The sequence below is a fragment of the Lactuca serriola genome, chromosome 6 (genome assembly GCF_051521515.1).
Source record: "Lactuca serriola cultivar US96UC23 chromosome 6, Lser_US96UC23_V15, whole genome shotgun sequence".
Classification (NCBI taxonomy): domain Eukaryota; kingdom Viridiplantae; phylum Streptophyta; class Magnoliopsida; order Asterales; family Asteraceae; genus Lactuca; species Lactuca serriola.
In genome coordinates, this window is record NC_136413.1 from 19,442,428 (window position 1) to 19,467,386 (window position 24,959).

Consider the following 24,959-nt stretch of genomic DNA (forward strand, 5'->3'; position numbering starts at 1 on the left):
CCTTCCTAAGTCCTTTAAACATTACTTATATAACTATACATATACATGCATGCTTTTAACAAGGTATTTATGTAATAGTATCCATGTAATTGTATCCAACTAAGTGTATCCATGTAAGTGTATCTATGTAAGTGTATCTTTTCATATAACATTTAGTATAGACTCATGAATGAATTGACTCTGGTGTACTCCTTGTAGTTGGAATGGTAAGTAGTATCTCCTTACTATACCTATAATAGTTACTAGTAAGGTACAAGTATAACGAAGGTATACCTTTGCTAGCCAAAGGTACTAAGCTGACTGAGGGTACTTTTATGTCTATATATGTATACATAATATATAACTAATAGTTGAACGACCTTCGGACGGATAACTGATACCCTAAAGCCACATCCCAACGAGGAAAAGGAAATAAGGCGAGCTAGCCTTACTAAGTCCTTCAAACATTACTTATATAACTATACATATATAGGCATGCTTTTAACAATTTAAAAGTATAAAAGAAGTTTTGTAAAACATTTAAAGGTTTTGAACAATAAATTAATAATAATGACTTGATGTCATTTTATAAAGCATTTCGAAATTAATTCATTTGATAACAAAGTATAACAGAGCTTGAAAGGAAACTTACAAAACATAATATAGTTTAATAAAGAGTTTTAAACAAGTAAAAACATTTTAGAAAGCTATCTGAAGTAATCTGTTTGATAAAACAGCTAAAAGTGTAGTAAATCCATTCGTATGCTGGTTATTAATCACATGTGATTTATATAATAACTAGCATGACTTAACTTGTATTCCTCCCTATAAAAGCATTTAAAAACATTTAAAACATTGATTAAGGGGTATGAATTCACCTGCAGATGGTGGTTTGGATGAACTGAATGATGTAGGATTGCTAGGTGTCAAATGAGTACTTGTATACACACAATAATCCTAGTTATCATATAATAAACATATATGTAATCTAATTAGTCAATTAATAACTAATTAATCAAGTTAAGACACCCTAGGTCATGAAAACACTTTGATTCAAGTGCTAAAGGTACCAAAAGGGTTGCACCTAAGGGTTGTATGACATGGCATTGGAGTTTATGGCCCATGAACCACCCCTTTATGGAGTTTACGGCCCATGACCATTTCCCCATGAGTTTAGGGCCGTAAACTCATGGTACTAAGTGCCAAATTGTGTTTTGAGGTCTTACAAGTCATTATTGGGTATCAAATGATCGAGTCCAAGCCTTAGGACAACATTAAGGGCACAATAACACTACCTAGTAGAGTTTACGGCCTAAGGACCCTTTCCATAGGTGTTTACGACTGTAAAATCTTATGGGGTGTTGCTTTGATTGTTGTTTAATGTCTTAAACACTTCTAGGAAGGATCAAGGTCGGCATCCAAGGCATAGGAAGGAACTAAGGTCCAATTTACCACCTTGTAAGGGGTTTACGGCCCAAGATCATCCTTCGTTGTAAACTCCATTGTACTATAGTTTCTTGATGATTTTCAAGTGTTATTAAGATCATACTAAGCATACAAGAAGCTACGGCAAATGCACATACACGATAGGAGCTCGATTGGGTGTTTAAGGTCCAAGAACACTAGTGTGTGTTCCTGGTGTTTTGAAGATCTAATGAAAATCAACAATTAAATGGATGAAACGATGTATAATGACTAGGAGATAGGTTATAACTACAAATCAAGTCAAGTAATACTTACATCTTCGGAAGATCGGGTGAAGAATGCTATGCTACTTGAGAGAGAATGGCTTTGGTTCTTGACTTTGAAAGTTAGGAAAATGAAAGAATGGAGTGTAAACTCATGCTTAAGGCATGAGTTTTCGGCCCTAAGAGAGTTCACGGCCCACACTCTCTTTGTTTGGCCGTGAACACCAATCCAAGGCGTTGATTGTTCCATTGTTACCCCGATGTCCTAGAATTTAATTCCTTTATACCCGTTCGTTTCGAGAATAATTATTAAAAATACTCAAACGGACTTTTTAAATTGGCTACCAATTATTAGAAGGGTAATTGACTTTTAATTGATGTGATTGACTGAATTGGATGGAAAATTTCAGGTTGTCACATCATCCCCCCGTTAGAAGGAATTTCGTCCCGAAATTAGCTTTCTTAGCATTACTACCGGGGTTGGGCTCTTTTGATTGGCAGAATACCCACTCGTAGACTTGGCAACTTTGCCCTTTTGTTCATGATAGAATTCATACTTGGTCCATCTATCATTACCTCGTGTATACAAGCCGTATATAATTAGGATTAGTAAGACGTTCAAATGTGCGACTCTGCCCCAGGTCGACAACCAAACAAGGAACCGGAGAAAGGGCGGAAACACATATACTAAGTTTGCGTAATCGTAATAATATACCACCCTTGCGTATACACTAAATAGTAATAGGTGGGCTGTATTCGTCCATAGCCTCTGTGCTCGAACTTGTTCTGCTGGATGAGTGGTATTTCGTGGAGGTTTGCTAAGGTTCCATTGGAAAGGATTAGAAACATGAGGTATTCTATGCATGAGTACTTCGGAGTTCCGAAACGATGGCTTTACTAGAAATATGGTTTCGGAGATAGAGATTTACGCACGAAACTGGTATAGTGAGGATTGAATGGACTCTAGTCGTATGATGAAATCGGAGTCATATGGAACTAAGGGCATTAGATTTGAACATAAGGCATTTATAGACAAAACACAACAGTGCAATCTTTAACAGAGCTACAGTACTTTAGTTTTACCACAAGACTATTGCTGCGAACAAGGTATACTACAAAAGACAAGTATACGTAGCACGAGGGTCCCTTAACTGACGGGATCTAGCAAAAGATAAGACTCAAGTTGCACTAGTTTTAAGCAGTTTATGAGTCTGTTACAACGAATGCCGTAGATACTTTAATGTGGGTCCGTAGTAGTCTCTCCTGCGGCAGTGATCATTAGCATCCTTCCGTCTGTGCCAGCATTCGCTGCCTCTGGGCAGTTTCTTTTGTAGTGACCCACCTTGCCACAACCGTAGCAAGCCTGGCTCATAGCAGCGTTGGGTACTTGGTTGATCGGTATTGCTGGATTCTTTCAGTAACGTATGGTGTGTCCCTTTTTGTTGCAGTTTAAGTACTGCATCTCCCGACAAGGTCCATGGTGGTGATAGTTGCATTTGTTGCACTCTGGAAGATTACCCGCATTAGGCTTTGCTGGTAATGGGTTAGCAGAGACTATTGTAGATACTATAGCAGCATTGACTGTAACTTGTTGCTGTTTCCTTGAGGATTCGTGCGAGGACTCGTCTTTCCTCTTGTTCCTGTTGTTGTTTCCTTCTTGTTGATCTTGTACAACAATTATTGAGTTCCGATGGTTTCTGTGGTCAATAAGAGATTGTGCTAGTTCCTTGGCACTATTGAAAGTATCAGACCTTGAAGCTAACACACCTGACTGAATTTGGGGAGACAGTCCCCAAATATACCTCTCTATTTTCTTGCTCTCAGGAGAAACCATATCTGGGCACAGAATTGCCAGATCGCAGAATCTACCTGTATAGGTTGATATATCGGTACCCACCATTCTAAGATTCCAAAGTTCTTGTTCGATCTTTTGAATTTCTCCTCGTGGACACTACTCTCTCATCAGCATGATCTTTAAGTTTTCCCAACTTATCGAATTTCCCACCACTAGAGTCAGTGCCTTAACGTGGCCATTCCACCATGTTAAAGGTCTTTCTGAAAAGGTACAAGCAGCAGACTTGACCTTGTTGTTCTCCAGGAAGGCGCAGATCTCAAAGACCGCTTCTGTGTTTTCAATCCACTGTCTTAATAGCAAAACCCCACCAGTTCCATTGAAGTCTCGGTGTTTGGCATTTGTAAAATCCTTGTAGGTGCACTCTCGTGGGTGCCTATGACTCTTACCATGGTTCGAAGGAAATACTCCAGTTCCCGAACCAGTAGTGCTGGAAGTGTTGATATGTGTTTTGACAGCCGCTACAGCCGCCATGATAGCTGCCTGAAACATAGCAATATCGTATTGAGGAGGTGGTGGTGGCGGGGATGGTATTGGTGTTTCGTTATTAGCGTTTCGCCTTGGATTTCTGCGAGGCGGCATCTTTTAATTGTACGTTTAACAGATGACAACACGGATAAGAATGAATGAAATAGGGAGAGTGACTCATGGACTAACTCTCCATAGTCCAACAACACAATTGAATAGTACGTTTGAATGTGGGTTTAGTACTAAGAGGTGAAAGCATTTGGATAATAATTTCCATAAGATTAGGTATTTGTCAAAAATACTGGAATTATAGATGTAACATGTTCTGGAAAAGTGGCCTAGAGTAGGCCTTACATCAACCACTGATGGGAAAGTTTTGACAGGACAACGACCTAATCAAGACCTACTAGGTCTAAGATTTTCAACGATAGGAAATTAGACCAGAGTTTTTCATAAACTAGGTTATATCCAAAGGAGAAGTCGATGAGATTCTATCGGCAACGAGAACTACCAGAATAGTCTTCAGCAGAGTGATCATTCGAAGGGATTGGGTGATCATTCTTTGGCTCCTCTCCGAGGCATCCAACATTATCGTGGTTAGGGTAGTACGGGTTGTCTTGGGGATGGAATCCAACCATGATATCTGCACGAGAAAAGGGATAATAAGAACTACATAAATAGACGAACTAACTTAGATAACTATAAGATGATCTTTATCAGTTGTTTCAATACATGTTTATTGCATATCAGTTATATGTATTCAGGATAGGATAGACCTTCGAATAAATGACCCTAACCCTAAGCCCCCAACCCAACGAGGACAGACATAAAGCAAAGATCCACATATTCTATGTCTATGATATCCTAGTACATATAAGCTTAGCGTATCCACTTAAACAACTAATTGACATATTAATAAAAATCTATTTAGTTCTCAGATAAGTAACTACAGTAGCACTGAATACCCCTATGCTATTTCATTGTGGTCGTGTTGGTAAGTTCTTAGACTTGTTGTCACATCACAACCATTCTTGGGCATATGCTAGTCACTCCTTGGACCAGCATAGTTGATCAGGCTATGCCACTCCCAAGACTGACTATACATCCTCAAGATCACTTGTGATATTCAACAATCGTAATACTTTTGTTCTTGTCATTGTTACACTGATTTTAGTATGAATGCAGGCACATATACTTACTTAAATATTTTATTATTTAAAATATAAACTCTTGGTCAGAGTATTTTAATCCCATTGTATTTATAGTCTGTATATCTTTTATGGATTGATATACTCAATTCACTATAAACAATGCTCTGATACCAATTTGTCACACCCCAAAACCGGAACGGCGGAAACGTTCGAGGGCGGAGGACGTCATGTACAGTATCACAACAACGCAAAGTAGTAAACAAGCAACAACATCATCCATTGCATTATTAGTATAATTTTACTTACAAGTGTATTCTTTTATTGTAATAACAACATAATGAATACTCAAAATAAAAGACGAGTCTTGACTGCTCCATCTTCTCTAAACCTTACATTGGTACCTGTCTATTTGCAACCTGAGAATACAAGTTATTTTGAAAGCGAGTATCAGCTTTAAAGCTGGTGAATTCATAAGTATTTAATGTCGTTATCTATATAAGTATTAACGAAAAGTCCTACAAGTAAAGGTGTAATCGTTTGAATTTCCTAGAAAATCCCATATTTCCTACTAGTATAAAAAGGTAGTCTTCTACCAAAACTAGACTATTTTCAAATTAGTATTCTACCAAGATTTAAGTGAAAGAAAGTAAGTAAGTAAGTAGTCTTCTCACGAGACCCGCTGTAAGTAAGTAGTCTTCTCACGAGACCCGCTGTATGTAAGTAGTCTTCTTACGAGACCCGCTGTAAGTAAGTAGTCTTCTCATGAGACCCGCTGTAAGTAAGTAATAATATGATTGGTAGTCCCTATTCTACTTTTGGAACTAAAGGTGACTTCTGCAACGAATCGCTAGGTCGAAATCCATATTTATTACCAAATCATATATAAGCCCAAACTATACCTATAATAGCTTACTAGGGATATATGAACGTATACCATTGCTACCCAAAGGTACTGAACTAACTGATTAGAACTATGATGTCCGTATATGTACATATGATATATAACTAACTATTTAAACGACCTTCGGAAGGATACCCGATACCGACCAGACCATATCCCAACGAGGAAAAGGAAATAAAGCGTGTTAGCCTTCCTATGCCCTTTAAACATTACTTATATAGCTATACATATACATGCATGCTTTTAACAAGGTATTTATGTAATAGTATCCATGTAAGTGTATCCAACTAAGTGTATCCATGTAAGTGTATCTATGTAAGTGTATCTCTTCATATAACATTTAGTATAGACTCATGAATGAACTGACTCTGGTGTACTCCTTGTAGTTGGAATGGTAAGTAGTATCTCCTAACTATACCTATAATAGTTACTAGTAAGGTACAAGTATAACGAAGGTATGCCTTTGCTAGCCAAAGGTACTGAACTGACTGAGGGTACTTTTATGTCTATATATGTATACATAACATATAACTAATAGTTGAACGACCTTCGGACGGATAACTGATACCCTAAAGCCACATCCCAACGAGGAAAAGGAAATAAGGCGAGCTAGCCTTACTAAGTCCTTCAAACATTACTTATATAACTATACATATATAGGCATGCTTTTAACAATTTAAAAGTATAAAAGAAGTTTTGTAAAACATTTAAGGGTTTTGAACAATAAATTAATAATAATGACTTGATGTCATTTTATAAAGCATTTCGAAATTAATTCATTTGATAACAAAGTATAACAGAGTTTGAAAGGAAACTTACAGAACATAATATAGTTTAATAAAGAGTTTTAAACAAGTAAAAACGTTTTAGAAACCTATCTGAAGTAATCTGTTTGATAAAACAACTAAAAGTGTAGTAAATCCATTGGTATGTTGGTTATTAATCACATGTGATTTATATAATAACTAGCATGACTTAACTTGTATTCCTCCCTATAAAAGCATTTAAAAACATTTAAAACATTGATTAAGGGATATTAACTCACCTGCAGATGGTGGTTTGGATGAACTGAATGATGTAGGATTACTAGGTGTCAAGTGAGGACTTGTATACTCACAATGATCCTAGTTATCATATAATAAACATATATGTAATCTAATTAGTCAATTAATAACTAATTAATCAAGTTAAGACACCCTAGGTCATGAAAACACTTTGATTCAAGAGCTAAAGGTACCAAAAGGGTTGCACCTAAGGGTTGTATGACATTGCATTGGAGTTTATGGCCCATGAACCACCCCTTTATGGAGTTTACGGCCCATGACCATTTTCTCATGAGTTTAGGGCCGTAAACTCATGGTACTAAGTTCCAAATTGTGTTTTGAGGTCATACAAGTCATGATTGGGCATCAAATGATCAAGTCCAAGCCTTAGGATAACATTAAGGGCACAATAACACTACCTAGTTGAGTTTACGGCCTAAGGACCCTTTCCTTAGGTGTTTACGGCCGTAAACTCTTATGGGGAGTTGCTTTGATTGTTTTTTAAGGTCTTAAACAATTCTAGGAAGGATCACGGTTGGCATCCAAGGCATATGAAGGAACTAAGTTCCAATTTACCACCTTGAAAGGGGTTTACGGCCCAAGATCATCCTAGGCCGTAAACTCCTTTGTTCTATGGTTTCTTGATGATTTTCAAGTGTTATTAAGATCATACTAAGCATAAAAGAAGCTACAACAAGTGCACTTACAAGATAGGAGCTCAATTGGGTGTTTAAGTTCCAAGAACACTAGTGTGTGTTCTTGGTGTTTTGAAGATCTAATGAAAATAAACAATTTAATGGATGAAATGATGTATAATGACTAGGAGATAGGTTATAACTACAACTCACGTCAAGTAATACTTACATCTTCGGAAGATCGGGTGAAGAATGGTATGCTACTTGAGAGAGAATGGCTTTGGTTCTTGACTTCGAAAGTTAGGAAAATGAAAGAATGGAGAGTCAACTCATGCTTAAGGCATGAGTTTTCGGCCGTAAGAGAGTTCACAGCCCATACTCTCTTTGTTTGGCCGTGAACACCAATCCAAGGCATTGATTGTTCCATTGTTACCCCGATGTCCTAGAATTTAATTCCTTTATACCCGTTCGTTTCGAGAATAATTATTAAAAATACTCAAACAGACTTTTTAAATTGGCTACCAATTATTAGAAGGCTAATTGACTTTTAATTGAAGTGATTGACTGAATTGGATGGAAATTTTCGGGTTGTCACAATAATGGTTCATATATTCCTTCATTCTAGATATCATACGGACTGAGACATGGATTAAAATCATTCTCTTTGTCCATTTTTTGTTTCCCAATTTCTGATTTATAATGACCGACTAATTGAATAAATCAAATCAGTCCAGGCCTGGCTGAGCACTTATGGTTGTAATCACAAAATCATCGAGGGCCCCACAGATATCACTTTTATCCCTCCAAGGGTAAAAGGAATGGATAAACTTTGACTTATGTGCTTGATCTATCTACTCATCAAATCACACACAACAATGCATTTTTTAACACCTAGTTACTAGTGCATTTTCACATTATCATTGTGCAACTGACTTGTAGACTGCAACTCATATCTCTCCATTTGAAGAATATAAGATATTATCATCTCATGATCACTCGTGATAAAATCCATGAAGTGATTCAAATGAGCGTGGGTTTAATTCAATACTTGAATCTTATTCCAGGAGCACTCATGAATACTACAGCTATGTCTAAAACACCTAGACAAACTACATACCCATTCATGACAGTCTTGCCCCAATACCTACTTCGAAAGTATGATCGACCGTGGATGGTTTGAATAACCTAGTTATTCGGGAAGTCAAAACATGCAAAGTGAAACACAAGAATAATACTAATCCTATATGGCCCCAAAACTTTTGAGTCATATTGATTACTCATTATTCATTGTATAATGTTTGAAATAATCAACTTAATACTTCAACTAAAACAATAGTTGTCCCATGCTCCATGCATGCACACTATGTTTACCTATGGTCCTTTCTTTATGGAATAGATCAATTGAAACCATTTCAATGATGCTCATTTCACAATTCCAAATCCTTATGACAAATTTAAGAATACAAGATTCTTTACCAATCTGTTAGACTCTAAACATGTATGCAATGATCCTCTTGTAATGACTATTCACAAAAAGTCACAAAGACTTGGCTACAGACATTACAAAGTATTCCAATGGAGAGCAATTCCATGGAAACAAAGTCTCATATTCAAAGTACATTCCTTTGAGCATCCTTCTTGCATTAAGTTTTCAAATCTTACACAGATTTAATGAATAACTTCCACCTATGGAAATATTTCCATATTCCCATTTTGACTATCACTTCTGAACAAGAGTTCCCTCTTTTCAGAATATGTCAATATGGTCCTTCCAAAATTAACACTATACTTCCAACTGTCCATGAGCAACCAATCTTTGGTAAGCCTCAGATTGTCATAGACAATTGCTTAATCATTTTAGTTATATATAGTTATGGTCCTTTTTCCCTCTTAATGCCCTAGGCATTTGGAAAATTCATAAAACATAGAAATATTATAGCATATGCAATCGATCCTATAACCGAAGCATATGGGATACGATTCATAATGTCTTACATAAAGACATGATCCTAGACCAATATTTTGCTATAATTTTTCCTATTAGCCATGTTCTCAAAATTCGGACTATGAAGAGAGATATCGTAATCATAATCGAATATTGAGAACACAATTAGTATTTTCAATATATAGAATTTCCTTATGTTGAACCATTCCAACATAACATTCATATATATATATATATATATATATATATATATATATATATATATATATATTTCACTAAATTTGATTAAAATCTCAATCTAAGTTGTTAGAATTGGAATGAAGTATAATTTCCTCTCCCTTAATTATAGCGAAACAACTTTTCAAACCATGCAACTTTGCAAATTGAAACTTTTGTTTTCTCTAATTAACATTGCTAAATAGCAACACTTAACATAATAACCATGCTCCCACTAACATGATAATTATCTTCTTATCAGCATAATACTTATGCTCCTACTAGCTTTGACATGTATCCATAAATTAGCTGGACTTCTAGAAATCGAATTTTTATTGACTTTCATTACCAAATTTCAGGTTTCTGATACAATATGCTTCGATAAGACTTTATCTAAGCTTCCCAAAATCATACACCTTTCCTTAGATAGCTCACATGAGTGTCTAAACGATTTTGGAATTATGAAAAAGCATGTCGTAATCATAGTCTCAAATGTTTAGACCTTTGCCATTGCTCACAATTCGAATTATGAAAAGGGATGTCGTAATCATTATTGAATTTGAGAATGAAAATATCACAATTTCTATCTACTTAAAATCTACTTAGTGAAAGCGTTTCCTCACCATCATTTTCATGAATCGAAGAGAAACCTTATGACACTTAGATTTTATGGTGTATGTGGTCCTATCCATGTGAATTTTTCAAAACCATAACCACAAGAGGAGGCTAGTGACAAATCCAAACTCATATGGACTGAACTTGTTCAATCCTAACTTCTTGCCACTTGGCAGCACAAGGACCTACCATGTCTTCCAAGTTGTCATGCAAACAATTGAGAACTCATACAACTCACATGCATAGTCAAATTTTTACTGGAATGGGCACAAAAACAAGAATATGTCAACACGATAGGTTATAAACCCCAAGTCGCGTGCTAGTGATAAACAATACCCTTGATTAGTTCTTGAAACTTTCCAAGATCATTAAGACTCCCACTGACCTCTTGACATGAAAGATTCTCTTGTCAAGAACCATTCCTTGACAAAGAAAATATTCAAGAATTAGTGCAGATTCTTATCAAGACAAACACTTCTCATAATTGTCCTTAGTTGGTCTTTGTTTTATCCAAAACATCACAACTCACCAATTTCAAATGTACAAGAGTAGAAAACATTTTACTCTACATTTGATAAGTATTTTAAACCTTCTTAACATTATGTTACTCAAGGATCGATCTTGAAGTATTACTCTAAGACTAAATTTTAGAACGAAGTATGATTCATCTTTTGATTTAACCATTTCAACAATTCACGATTCCTCTTCTTAGTCAAAAAAATTCCACTAAGATGTCCTTAGAGGATCAGTTGTGATATGGTATTTCCTAATTATTAAGATCATCATAAAACATGATACTGAAGTACTCTCCTATCTTTTCAGATTGGACAAAGTTTTATCTTTCTTCCTAATTTGATTCTTCTCATTCGTCCTGTCATACATTGAAACTTTTCCAATATTTCAGAATTATACTTAAACTTGTAAGCACAACCATATTTACTAAACTTAGTAAATCATGACGAATAGCCTTATCGTTCTTTGTGGTGGACCTGATCAACGCACAGCCAAGTGTACCCAATCTCCTGGTCCTTCACTTGACTCACATACACATGTGAACAAGGAATTAGTCTTAATTTCCCAAAGATGAAAATTCTCATTCATCATACAATACCAAGTTGCATGATTCCAAGTTTCTATCCAACTGAAACTTGGGTGATGAAAATCTTTCCTTATTTGGTAAATTATGACACTACCACAAACGAAAGAATCGAATCCATTTTCCAATATTGCTATCAATGGAATCATATAAACAACAATTTTCATAAATCCCATTGTAAGGATACTTAAAATAAATAAAATGATGAATTTTCCTTTTATTTTCAAATTGCGGAAAAACTTATCCTAACAATGCAAATACCTATGAAAACTATGTTATTATCTATTCCTAAGCAATCTATCATAACTCTTAAGCAGCAACTCAAAATTTTGATCTTCGAATCATGTGATCAAAATAAATCTTCGCGATCAGATTCAACCTACTCTTCTTCTAAGCTTCCTCTCCTTTTTCGATTCTACAAAACATCAAAATGCGACCTAGTCACATCATGTAATAAAAATCTCCAATAGGAACTTAATAGAGTTAGATAGTGGACTTTATCTGAAGCAAAGTCAAATTTATTGACTTTTACCATCTTAGTGAACTTTCAGGTAAATAGGGCAGCTTCGCAACCAATACCCCTTCTTTTTGGCAATAGAAATATATAGACTCTTTAGGAATGGTACACGAGACTATCTCAGACTTAGCCTTTTCCTTTACCATTGAGTCAGATGACTTGACCATGGCCGATCCCTTTCCATTGGGAAGATAAAGCTTTTTTGGATTTCTAATGTTACCATTGTCAATGTCCATGAAAAATTGGAAAGTAGATCTTCCAATAAAATTTGCTTTACCAGTTCTCCAAATCATTTCTGATTCAGCAGCAACAAGCAATAAGTAAGATCATTAAGGGTCATGTCGTGGTCTGTCACATAGTAGTCCTTAATGAACTTACTATATGACTCGGAAAGCGATTGAAGAACCCAGTCAATAGTCAACTTCCTTGAGACTTCGACACCCAACTCTCCCAGCTTGTCAATATGAGATTTCATCTCCAAGATGTGAGCATATATAGATGTTTTTTGCCAATAAGGATTGAGTGATCTTGCCCTTTTCAAGAACTTGTCGGTTAGGAAGAATAATTGGAGGAGGTGGAGGAAGTGAAGTAAGATTTCCATTCCCATTAATGCACAACAAAGAGATTAATCTTTCACTTTGATCGCTATTTGGGATATCATCTTCATTAGGAAACCTTTATCCAAAAGGATAAGGAAGACTATAGTTGTCATAACTGTAAGTCCCTAAATTGCTTGTGTATCAATCAGATCCAATTGATGGTGCGGAATCCCAATCAATTGGATGATGTCAGATCCATATAGAAGAGAATGAGAAGAAGAAGATGATGAATCTAATGATGTATTCAATATGAATGATGTTCCTTACAATAGATTCTCTCTCACACACACTTCTTCTCTCTAACTTTCTCTCTCTTCTTTCTTTCTTTCCTCTTCTACCTTACACTCCCACATGCACTCCTCAATTTATATGGACCTCCAGCCATACACATGTGTACAACCGCACACCCTGTGTACGGCCGTACTCACAAACCGCAAACACATACAACATTACATAAAAATATATTTTCCTAGAAAAGCAAAGTATAAACCATATTTTTGACCCAACAATCAAGATTTGACTCTGAACTCATATTGGGTGAGGAGGCTTGATGTACTAATTCTTGAAAGATAGCGCTTTCAGCTTGAGAATCTTCAGAAAGAATAGAGAGAACGAATCTTCTAGATCACTTCAGTAGGTACAAAGATAGCAGCAGACTGATTAAGGAGGATTCAATGCAATCTGTCACATGTTCTTCAATTTCAGCTTCACCTTGCTTCTAGGGTTGAAGGATGGAATGTCGAAAGAATAATCTTCATTTCTTGCTCCTTCGAATGCGAATTCTTCGATGCTCACAAATGAGGCCTTGGCTCAAAAATATTCAACACAAACTCCATGAGTCTTATCTATACCTGAAATCACTTTTCAAGACAAAACAAAACTAAAAGAAAACTTAGCACATAAATGAAAACAGAAACAAAAAATATTTTTGGATTTTTGATTTTTCTGAACAAGAAATAAAACAGAAATAACACTATTTTTGGATTTTTAAATTTTTCTTTGATTTCTTTTTGATTTTTGAATTTTTCTGATTTTTTTTTTAATTTTTAATTCTCCACTAATATTTAAATTAGAAGAAACTATGACAAATTTAACAAAAATAAAAATGATATCTAACTTTAAGAAAGATTTGTGATCAAAGTTTTTAGACAGCCTTTATCCACTTATCGGTACCTTTCATATTCACATCTTTGTCTGGTCGATCGTCGGTATTGTTTTCCACTTAAACACGAAAAATTGTGACAAAATTAGGACATACTATAAGTGACAAGACAATGTGATCCTAAATTCCTAGATATTATATCTGATCCTAAGTTTCTAGATACTATATCTTAAGGACCATTCAGCTGACGACGACCAGGGATATTGTTGTCCACCTAAATTGAGCAGCGAGATCTACAGACAATCTGTATGTGTTCAATTTTAAGTGTACTAGAACGTGTTTCCCGCTTCCTGATATGCCCCAGCCATCAAGAACTTCCAGAGTACTCCTTACACCGGGTGAGCAGACAACCATTCAGAGAGAGGATAGACTTAGAATTCTATTACTTATTATTTATTTCTTTAGAGGGGTTGAGAAGTAGAAGGTTGCATATGCTGTGTACCAGGTCGGATTAGAAGTCGCGCAGAGGAGACAGCATATGCCTAACAGATAAGAAGTCTTTCACATATATAACCTGCAGAGAAATAGAGTTGCATATGTTGTGTACCAGGTCGGATTGGAAGTCACGCAAAGGAGACAACATATGACTAACAGACAGAAAGAAAGAAAATGATATTCTACAGACCTAATTTATCGGAATTTTCTAGTCGCCCCATCCAACAGGAATTAAGGACAGAATCCGCACATCGAGGAAAAGTTAAGCCACGGTTCCAAGTACGAGTTCAATTATTGTGACGAGTAGATTCCCATATATATCTCCCTGCTCAACCTAACCAAGCGTCGTATTGTCAGGCTGAACGGATCTAACTAGGTCAAGATTTGTCAAGTCTATAAATTTCCTAAGTTCAACTCTCCCTAGTCAAGTCCATTAAAAAATTTTCGTGCCTACCGACGCATCAAACCAGAGCATAGACCCTTCAACTTCGGGTACGTTACGCAAACTCAGGTTGCCTGTTATCACTTTATCATATCACTTCCCAGAACATCTCCCTCAAGCAGCACATTTCATAACCAACAATTTTTTTTTGATTATATGATTTTCTAATGTTTTTGGATTTTTAAAATTTTCTAATTTTTGTTTTGTTTTTATTTCTCTCCCTAAATTCGTGCATAAGAGAGAAACGAAAGTAAATGCACAAATTTAAACTATCCTAAAACAAAAATTTGTCTTTAAAGCGAATCAAATTAAGAAAAACTCAAGAGTATAGAGAAAAAAACTTAAACCGTAAGTCACCGATTGAATTTGCATCCCGAAGGTCTGAGAATAGCACGCGTAAACTTAGAATAGATCCAAAAATTCTTCATGTCATTAAGCACAAACCCCGTGAGTGATCACTTCCTTTCTTCCCTTCCCACAAAGGACACATACTCTCAAACAAATGTCTGAATGTTGTACAGTTGAGAGATGCCTCCTATCAAGTGCCTGGAGCAGCCACTATCAACAAACTGAAGTCTGATGATAGGCCTCCATATCTTAAGCACAAACCCCGTGAGTGATCACTTCCTTTCTTCCCTTCCCACAAAGGACACATACTCTCAAACAAATGTCTGAATGTTGTACAGTTGAGAGATGCCTCCTATCAAGTGCCTGGAGCAGCCACTATCAACAAACTGAAGTCTGATGATAGGCCTCCATATCTGTTCCGACACCAACGAAGATCAGTTGGTCTTTGGAACCCAGTCCATTTTGAAACCGGGCCGACCTTTGTCATCAACGCAAGATACCCTCTCCTATGACATGTCCTGCTTATCACAAACAGAAGATGTAAAAATATTAGAAGCGTTAGAAGATTTGGGAGAGTGAGCCTTTGGAACCCATTTGTAGTTGGGTTTAACCCATTTCTTTTGCGATCTGATGGGTGGCTAAGCACTTGATTTTGAACTTGATGTCGGCCGTTGAGATGACTTTGATTTTGGCTTTATGGGAGCATCTCTTGGATTTGGCTTCTTGGCCAACATTCCCTTCTTGACCTTGGGAGTTGATTTCTTGGCATTGTGGGGTTGATTTGTGGCCTTCATGGCATTCCAGTCGCTATTTTCTGAATGTGGCCTTCAGGGGTTTCTTTTGTAGTATCTCCCTCTTGGTGTTTTCTGCCAGCCATGTACGTAGTAGGGAACGTATGCACGATTTGGACAATTTCTGGCAATGTGTCTAGGTGTTCCACAATGTAAACATGTCTTTTTCTTCACTGTGGAGTTGTTTCTTCCTGCCCCTGGTGGCGTGTCTTTGCCTTGTCTCTTGCTTTTCCCACACGCACAGCTGCAACAGGTCGGCTGTTTCACTTGACTTGGTGGCCTGTACTTCTCAACAGCAGGTTGATCAGAAGCAATTGAGTTCGAAGCAACAGATTCAGAGTTCAAGGAGATATTGGTTTGTTCAATGGTGTTCTCCTTGTTCTTATCCTCTGCTACTTTACCTGCACATGAAGTAGAAGCATTAGTGTCGTTCAGCTCAGCACCCTCAGTTGGCCCTGATTGTTCAGTCTTAACTGAATCTGGAGCGGGGGTTTGGCCATACTAAGCATGCATTTCTTCCTCATTAGTCTCAAGGGTTGCGTTATAATTGTGATTAAAAGGAGGTGGCACACTGTGATACCCTAGACCCTTGGTTTGATTATCTTTAAAACTCAATTGATTTTCTACTAAGAACTCGACTATCTTACTTGATGCAGTATGATTTTTGAAACTAACGTCTGTTTTTCCACATTTTATTTTCAAAGCATCAAGTTCTTCAGTTACAGCAGCAAGTTTGCGTTTAATGTGATCGTAATTTTCACACTTGTTGCTGTACTCTTCCTGAAGCTTCCTAAAGTCTTTGGTTTTTGCTTCTAGTTGTGCTTTTAACGGTTTCTGACCTTTCCTTAGAGTATAGCCTTCATATTTAAGGTCCTCATTTTCCCTTTTTAGCAAATCAATTTGTTCACGAAGAAATTTAATTGTGGCTTTACAAGATGGAGTACATGAAACTTCATTTACCGGAATTGATGTGGAACTCATTTTTATTTATTATTATTTTTTTAATTTTTTTTATATATTTTTTAATTTTTTTATTATTATTTATTTTTTTTTATTTTTTTTAATTGCCCTTTGACTTAAAAACCAAGAAAGTCAACTTTAAAAGTCAAATTTAAATAGTCAAACTCAAAAGTCAAACCGAAAAACTAAATTTGAAAAATTAAAATTCAAACGAGAAAGTCAAAGTTTAAAGTCAAAGGTCAAATTTTAAAAGTCAAAGTCAAAATTTGAAGTAAAAAATGGAAATTAAAAGTTAAAATTTAAAAACTAAAATTTTTGGGTTGAAAAAGGATTTTAAAAATAAAATTTTGAACTTTTGGGGTTGAAAATGTCAATTTGTGAAATTATATGTGAAAACGATGAGTTATATTCTAAATTTCGAATTTAGGAAACAAGAAGCCTCCTAGACGAGTTGGTAAGGCGGCGATTGTGTACGGGGAAAACTTGGGTTCGAATCCTGGCAGCTTCAATTTCCGTTTCTATTTTTTAATACAAGGCTGCTTTGCGAGGATTAGAGCTGCGAAGCGAGGACGAAGCCGCGAAGCCGAGACCGATGCTGCTGAGCAGTGAACCAGATGCGAGACCGAGGCGAAGTAGCTCGACCGTACACGAGATTAAGCCGCACACACCGAGCCGGCCGCACACCAAGGACCGCACACTCCGAGCCGTATACCGAGGCCGCAAACCGAAACCCTAACCACACACTGCTGAGCCGCACTCACCGGGCCGTATACTCCGAGCTGCACACCGAGGCTGCTGAGCCGCACACCTTCAACCAGCAGCACTCCTTCAACCGGGCCGAACAGATTCACGAAAAAAACGACGTTTTCCACCCTTTTTTGCTCTAAAACTCGATCAAAAACTCGTTTTTATGAAAAATACAAAGAAGTAACCCCCCTTATTTTTGCGAGATCTATCCAAAAACGCTATTATCTTTTCAAAATAAGATCATATAAGCTCCAGATCTGAAAAAAATTGATTGATACAACCAAGCTCTGATACCAATTGTAAGTCCCCAAATTGCTTGTGTATCAATCAGATCCAATTGATGGTGCGGAATCCCAATCAACTGGATGATGTCAGATCCATATAGAAGAGAATGAGAAGAAGAAGATGATGAATCTAATGATGTATTCAATATGAATGATGTTCCTTACAATAGAGTCTCTCTCACACACACTTCTTCTCTCTAACTTTCTCTCTCTTCTCTCTTTCTTTCCTCTTCTACCTTACACCCCCCACATGCACTCCTCAATTTATATGGACCTCCAGCCATACACATGTGTGCAACCGCACACCCTGTGTACGGCCGTACACACAAACCGCAAACACATACAACATTACATAAAAATATATTTTCCTAGAAAAGCAAAGTATAAACCATATTTTTGACCCAACAATAACTAGACATCTATGAGGGAGAAATTCAAGTTTAGTTGATTTAATTCCTTAATATAACACACAATGTCAAATATTAAGGCTAGGACCCAACACAATAGTTGATAAATTGGAAGATGGATGTCGTAATCCAAGCTAAAAAATATTTGAAGGTAGGTAAATGACAATTTACCAATTTCCACCATTAAAAACGAAATTTAACATTAGGTTTTAAATGAATTGAAACTCCTAGAGCTTTTGAGATTCATTGAACTATTCAATGGCATGTTTAAATCTTGATTGTACCCTTCAAGTTTGTGACTGGGATACTGAGGATCACAAACAAGGAGTGAATAAGCATGCAAATTAACTTAGTACACTTAATGTTACAACTACCTAATCAATGTGCCGGTTAACCACACATGCTCCATTGATTTATGATTAACATCAAGCTACCCTTTTCCACACATTGTCAGTCCCAGATTAGTGCGTCGGTTAACCACACACGCTGTACTAACGACTTAACAAGTTACAGAGTGCAATTTCATGGGTTAGCACCAAATTCACATTTTCTAAAGTAACTAAGATTGGGAATTTAATACATTTTAGTTACTTTATATTTATCATTATACTTTTAATGAAGGGAGAATGAATGTCATGTCCTACCCGTTCGGCTAACGACCCTCCACCAGTCAAGGAAGCGGTGGGTGAGAGTGGACACCCATTAAACTGCCATTTTATAGGTAGTAACCTTATACCCCCTTATAGATCAGCTTCGTGAATGAGGCCTACTAACGGTTGTAACACCGTAAAATTTGAACAATTTTTCACTTTTGAAAAACCATAAAATATCATTCACAATCATTTTAAAAACATTGTATCAACATTGTATCAGTATAAAACCCCATGATCAGAATATATAAACTCCAATGTGCATGTGTATGAATCATGTTGGCGCCTTCCCGCGCTCACCACTAGTACCTGAAACACATAACACAACAACTGTAAGCATAAATGCTTAGTGAGTTCCCCAAAATACCGCATACAACACATACACCACTCGAGGCTATAATACGACCCTTCGGTCGATGTGTCTTACCGGGACCCTCCGGTCCCGTAGCTCGTTGGACCCTCTGGTCCGGTCATAGCTCATTGGGCCCTCCGGCCCGGTCTGTATCGTTGGACCCTTCAGTCCGGTCTATAACATCATACAACATACGTATAACACATAGCACATAATCTCATACATAACACATAATACCCTCTAATCCACACATAATACCACTCTAGGTAACGTATAGTGAGAAGACTCACCTCAGGTGTCTTGGTAAGTCTCTGACTCGGTAGAAATGTGATCTAGCCTCCGCCTAATCACACAAAGTAAATACTCTCATAAATACCACTATACTCAACCTTAAAAGTCAACAAAAGTCAACGGTCAAACTTTGACCCAACTCGTCGAGTGCACTTGGGCGACTCGGCGAGTCTACACGTGTCTATTGACTCTCATAGTCCCTCTCTTGGCACGTCGAGTACTTCCCCTGACTCGATGAGTCACACCTGGCATGAATCACGGGGCCACCTCAACTCAACTTGCCGAGTCTCAAGGACAACTCGGCAAGTTCCAACTTGAACTCCAGTCCTCCTAACTCTCCCTGACTCACCGAGTTATTCCCCAACTTGGCAAGTCTACTCACTGAGTGATTTACGGGAAACCCTCATCCTACTCGCCAAGTTTGTTCTTCGGACTCGGCGAGTTCATGCCATGCACAAACTCCATAGGCCTCCTGAGGTCACATTTGTTCCATGCATTCATAGATCTAGCCTTTCCAAGCATGATAATCACGTAAAGTTCAGACCTTGACACTCATATAACATCTAAATGGTCTAACTTGGTGATTTAGCCCCAAAATTGACATCCCAAGCTCATGGCTCCTAAAATGGCTCATAAAGCTCCAAGGGTTAAGGTCTCTGGACCTTTTTGGGTCTAGATCCGAGACATAGACTCGAGAAGGGACCAAATGCTCCACTTATCCAACCTCTAAAAGGGTTAGAAAACCCTAACACTAAGAATCAACACCAAAAATGAAGAAGGTCCGAGCAAAATACCTCAATATGGTCTCTAAGAACTCAGAAATCACCAAAATCGCACCTCCTTCAGCCTCCTCTTGCCTTGGTCACCTCCCTCTTGCAAAATCACCAACAAAAGGATCAAGAATGGCCTCTCCTTCCTTACAAATGCTCTAGATCTCTTAGGGTTTCTCTCTGGGGTTTGGTGGCCGCAAATGATGGCCCTAAGGGCCTTTAAATAGGTCTCAAACCCTGGAAATTAGGGTTTCATTAAACAGCGTGGACTCGCCGAGTCCACTCATGAACTCGCAGAGTCCAGCTGTGAACTCAGATATGAATCCGCGACCATACTCGGCGAGTTGAAACACCAACTCGCCGAATCTCCTCACAACTTCCAAAAATAAAGAATAAAATATAATACCTGAAAATCCGGATGTTACAATTCTCCCCCACTAGAATCAGACTTCGCCCTCGAAGTCTCACTCTGCAAACAACTATGGATGCTGCTCCCGCATCTCACGCTTCGGTTCCCAAGTTAACTCTGACCCTTTCCGATGCTGCCACTGGACCTGGACCAGAGGCACCTCCTTGTTCCTCAAAACCTTGATCTTCTGATCCTTAATCGCCACCGGTCTCTCAACATAATTCAGGCTCGCATCCACCTGAATATCTTCTAATGGCACCACTGCCAACTCGTTGGCTATACACTTTCGCAGCTGCGACACGTGGAAAGTGTTATGAATCTGACCTAACTCTGCTGGTAACTCCAAACGGTAGGCTACCCTACCTACCCTCACGATCACCCTGAAAGGACCAATATATCGGGGCCCCAACTTGCCCCTCTTCCTGAATCGAATCACTCCTTTCCAAGGAGAGACCTTCAGGAGCACGAAGTCGCTGACCTGAAACTCGAGCTCGGACCGGCGTGGACTCGCCGAGTCCACTCATGAACTCGCAGAGTCCAGCTGTGAACTCAGATATGAATCCGCGACCATACTCGGCGAGTTGAAACACCAACTCGCCGAATCTCCTCACAACTTCCAAAAATAAAGAATAAAATATAATACCTGAAAATCCGGATGTTACAATTCTCCCCCACTAGAATCAGATTTCGCCCTCGAAGTCTCACTCTGCAAACAACTATGGATGCTGCTCCCGCATCTCACGCTCCGGTTCCCAAGTTAACTCTGACCCTTTCCGATGCTGCCATTGGACCTGGACCAGAGGCACCTCCTTGTTCCTCAAAACCTTGATCTTCTGATCCTTAATCGCCACCGGTCTCTCAACATAATTCAGGCTCGCATCCACCTGAATATCTTCTAATGGCACCACTGCCAACTCGTTGGCTATACACTTTCGCAGCTGCGACACGTGGAAAGTGTTATGAATCTGACCTAACTCTGCTGGTAACTCCAAACGGTAGGCTACCCTACCTACCCTCACGATCACCCTGAAAGGACCAATATATCGGGGCCCCAACTTGCCCCTCTTCCTGAATCGAATCACTCCTTTCCAAGGAGAGACCTTCAGGAGCACGAAGTCGCTGACCTGAAACTCGAGCTCGGACCGGCGTGGACTCGCCGAGTCCACTCATGAACTCGCAGAGTCCAGCTGTGAACTCAGATATGAATCCGCGACCATACTCGGCGAGTTGAAACACCAACTCGCCGAATCTCCTCACAACTTCCAAAAATAAAGAATAAAATATAATACCTGAAAATCCGGATGTTACAATTCTCCCCCACTAGAATCAGACTTCGCCCTCGAAGTCTCACTCTGCAAACAACTATGGATGCTGCTCCCGCATCTCACGCTTCGGTTCCCAAGTTAACTCTGACCCTTTCCGATGCTGCCACTGGACCTGGACCAGAGGCACCTCCTTGTTCCTCAAAACCTTGATCTTCTGATCCTTAATCGCCACCGGTCTCTCAACATAATTCAGGCTCGCATCCACCTGAATATCTTCTAATGGCACCACTGCCAACTCGTTGGCTATACACTTTCGCAGCTGCGACACGTGGAAAGTGTTATGAATCTGACCTAACTCTGCTGGTAACTCCAAACGGTAGGCTACCCTACCTACCCTCACGATCACCCTGAAAGGACCAATATATCGGGGCCCCAACTTGCCCCTCTTCCTGAATCGAATCACTCCTTTCCAAGGAGAGACCTTCAGGAGCACGAAGTCGCTGACCTGAAACTCGAGCTCGGACCGGCGTGGACTCGCCGAGTCCACTCATGAACTCGCAGAGTCCAGCTGTGAACTCAGATATGAATCCGCGACCATACTCGGCGAGTTGAAACACCAACTCGCCGAATCTCCTCACAACTTCCAAAAATAAAGAATAAAATATAATACCTGAAAATCCGGATGTTACAATTCTCCCCCACTAGAATCAGATTTCGCCCTCGAAGTCTCACTCTGCAAACAACTATGGATGCTGCTCCCGCATCTCACGCTCCGGTTCCCAAGTTAACTCTGACCCTTTCCGATGCTGCCATTGGACCTGGACCAGAGGCACCTCCTTGTTCCTCAAAACCTTGATCTTCTGATCCTTAATCGCCACCGGTCTCTCAACATAATTCAGGCTCGCATCCACCTGAATATCTTCTAATGGCACCACTGCCAACTCGTTGGCTATACACTTTCGCAGCTGCGACACGTGGAAAGTGTTATGAATCTGACCTAACTCTGCTGGTAACTCCAAACGGTAGGCTACCCTACCTACCCTCACGATCACCCTGAAAGGACCAATATATCGGGGCCCCAACTTGCCCCTCTTCCTGAATCGAATCACTCCTTTCCAAGGAGAGACCTTCAGGAGCACGAAGTCGCTGACCTGAAACTCGAGCTCGGACCGGCGTGGACTCGCCGAGTCCACTCATGAACTCGCAGAGTCCAGCTGTGAACTCAGATATGAATCCGCGACCATACTCGGCGAGTTGAAACACCAACTCGCCGAATCTCCTCACAACTTCCAAAAATAAAGAATAAAATATAATACCTGAAAATCCGGATGTTACAATTCTCCCCCACTAGAATCAGACTTCACCCTCGAAGTCTCACTCTGCAAACAACTATGGATGCTGCTCCCGCATCTCACGCTCTAGTTCCCAAGTTAACTCTGACCCTTTCCGATGCTGCCACTGGACCTGGACCAGAGGCACCTCCTTGTTCCTCAAAACCTTGATCTTCTGATCCTTAATCGCCACCGGTCTCTCAACATAATTCAGGCTCGCATCCACCTGAATATCTTCTAATGGCACCACTGCCAACTCGTTGGCTATACACTTTCGCAGCTGCGACACGTGGAAAGTGTTATGAATCTGACCTAACTCTGCTGGTAACTCCAAACGGTAGGCTACCCTACCTACCCTCACGATCACCCTGAAAGGACCAATATATCAGGGCCCCAACTTGTCCCTCTTCCTGAATCGAATCACTCCTTTCCAAGGAGAGACCTTCAGGAGCACGAAGTCGCTGACCTGAAACTCGAGCTCGGACCGGCGTCTATCTGCATAACTCTTCTGATGACTCTGAGCGGTCAACAACCTCTGTCTTGATCTGCTGGATCTGCTCTGTCGTCTGAAGCACAATCTCGGTACTACCCATCACACGCTGCCCTACTTCTCCCCAACAAATAGGGGTCCGACACCTCCTCCCATACAACAGCTCAAAGGGCGGCATGCTAATGCTCGATTGATGGTTGTTGTTGTAAGAAAACTCTGCCAAGGGCAATTACGTGTCCCAACTCCCGCTGAAATCCAACACACATGCTCAGAGCATGTCCTCGAGCATCTGAATCGTCCGCTCACTCTACCCGTCAGTCTGTGGGTGGTATGTGGTACTAAAATGCAGTTTCGTACCCAATTCCTCATGAAAACTTCTTCCAGAATCCGGAAGTGAAACGTACATCTCGATCTGAGACAATCGAGATCGACACTCCATGTCGCGATACCGCCTCTCTCACGTATATCTCTGCCAACCTCTCCGTAGAAGAGCTCTCACTGATGGCTAGGAAGTGAGCACTCTTCGTCAACCTGTCCACAATCACCCAAATTGCATCGACACCCCTCGCGGTCCTTGGCAATTTGGTGATGAAATCCATGGTAATTTATTCCCATTTCCACTCGAGAATCTATAATGGATGCAGCTTACCATGTGGACGCTGGTGCTCGGCCTTAACCCTGCGACAGGTCAAACATCTCTCTACAAGCCATGCGACATCCCTCTTTATACAGGGCTACCAATATTCCTTTTTCAGGTCCAAATACATCTTAGTGGCCCCGAGATGGATCGAGAATTTCGATCGATGAGCCTCTTCCATCAAAATGGTACACGTTCCGCCCATGGATGGTACCCATATCTGACCCTGAAATGTCATAAGCCCCCGGCTATCGGTAACGAATTCTGATACCAGCCCAACAACTCGCTCTCTCTTCTGGCTTTCTGGCCTCACAGCCTCAGCCTGGGCCCCACGAATAGCATCCAGCACCGGGGTCATCACTGTCAATCTCAAACAAACATCTCGCATTGGGGCGCCCTCCGCCCTACGGCTGTGTGCATCGACAACAACATTAGCCTTGCCCGGGTGGTACAGGATCTCACAATCATAATCCTTGAACACGT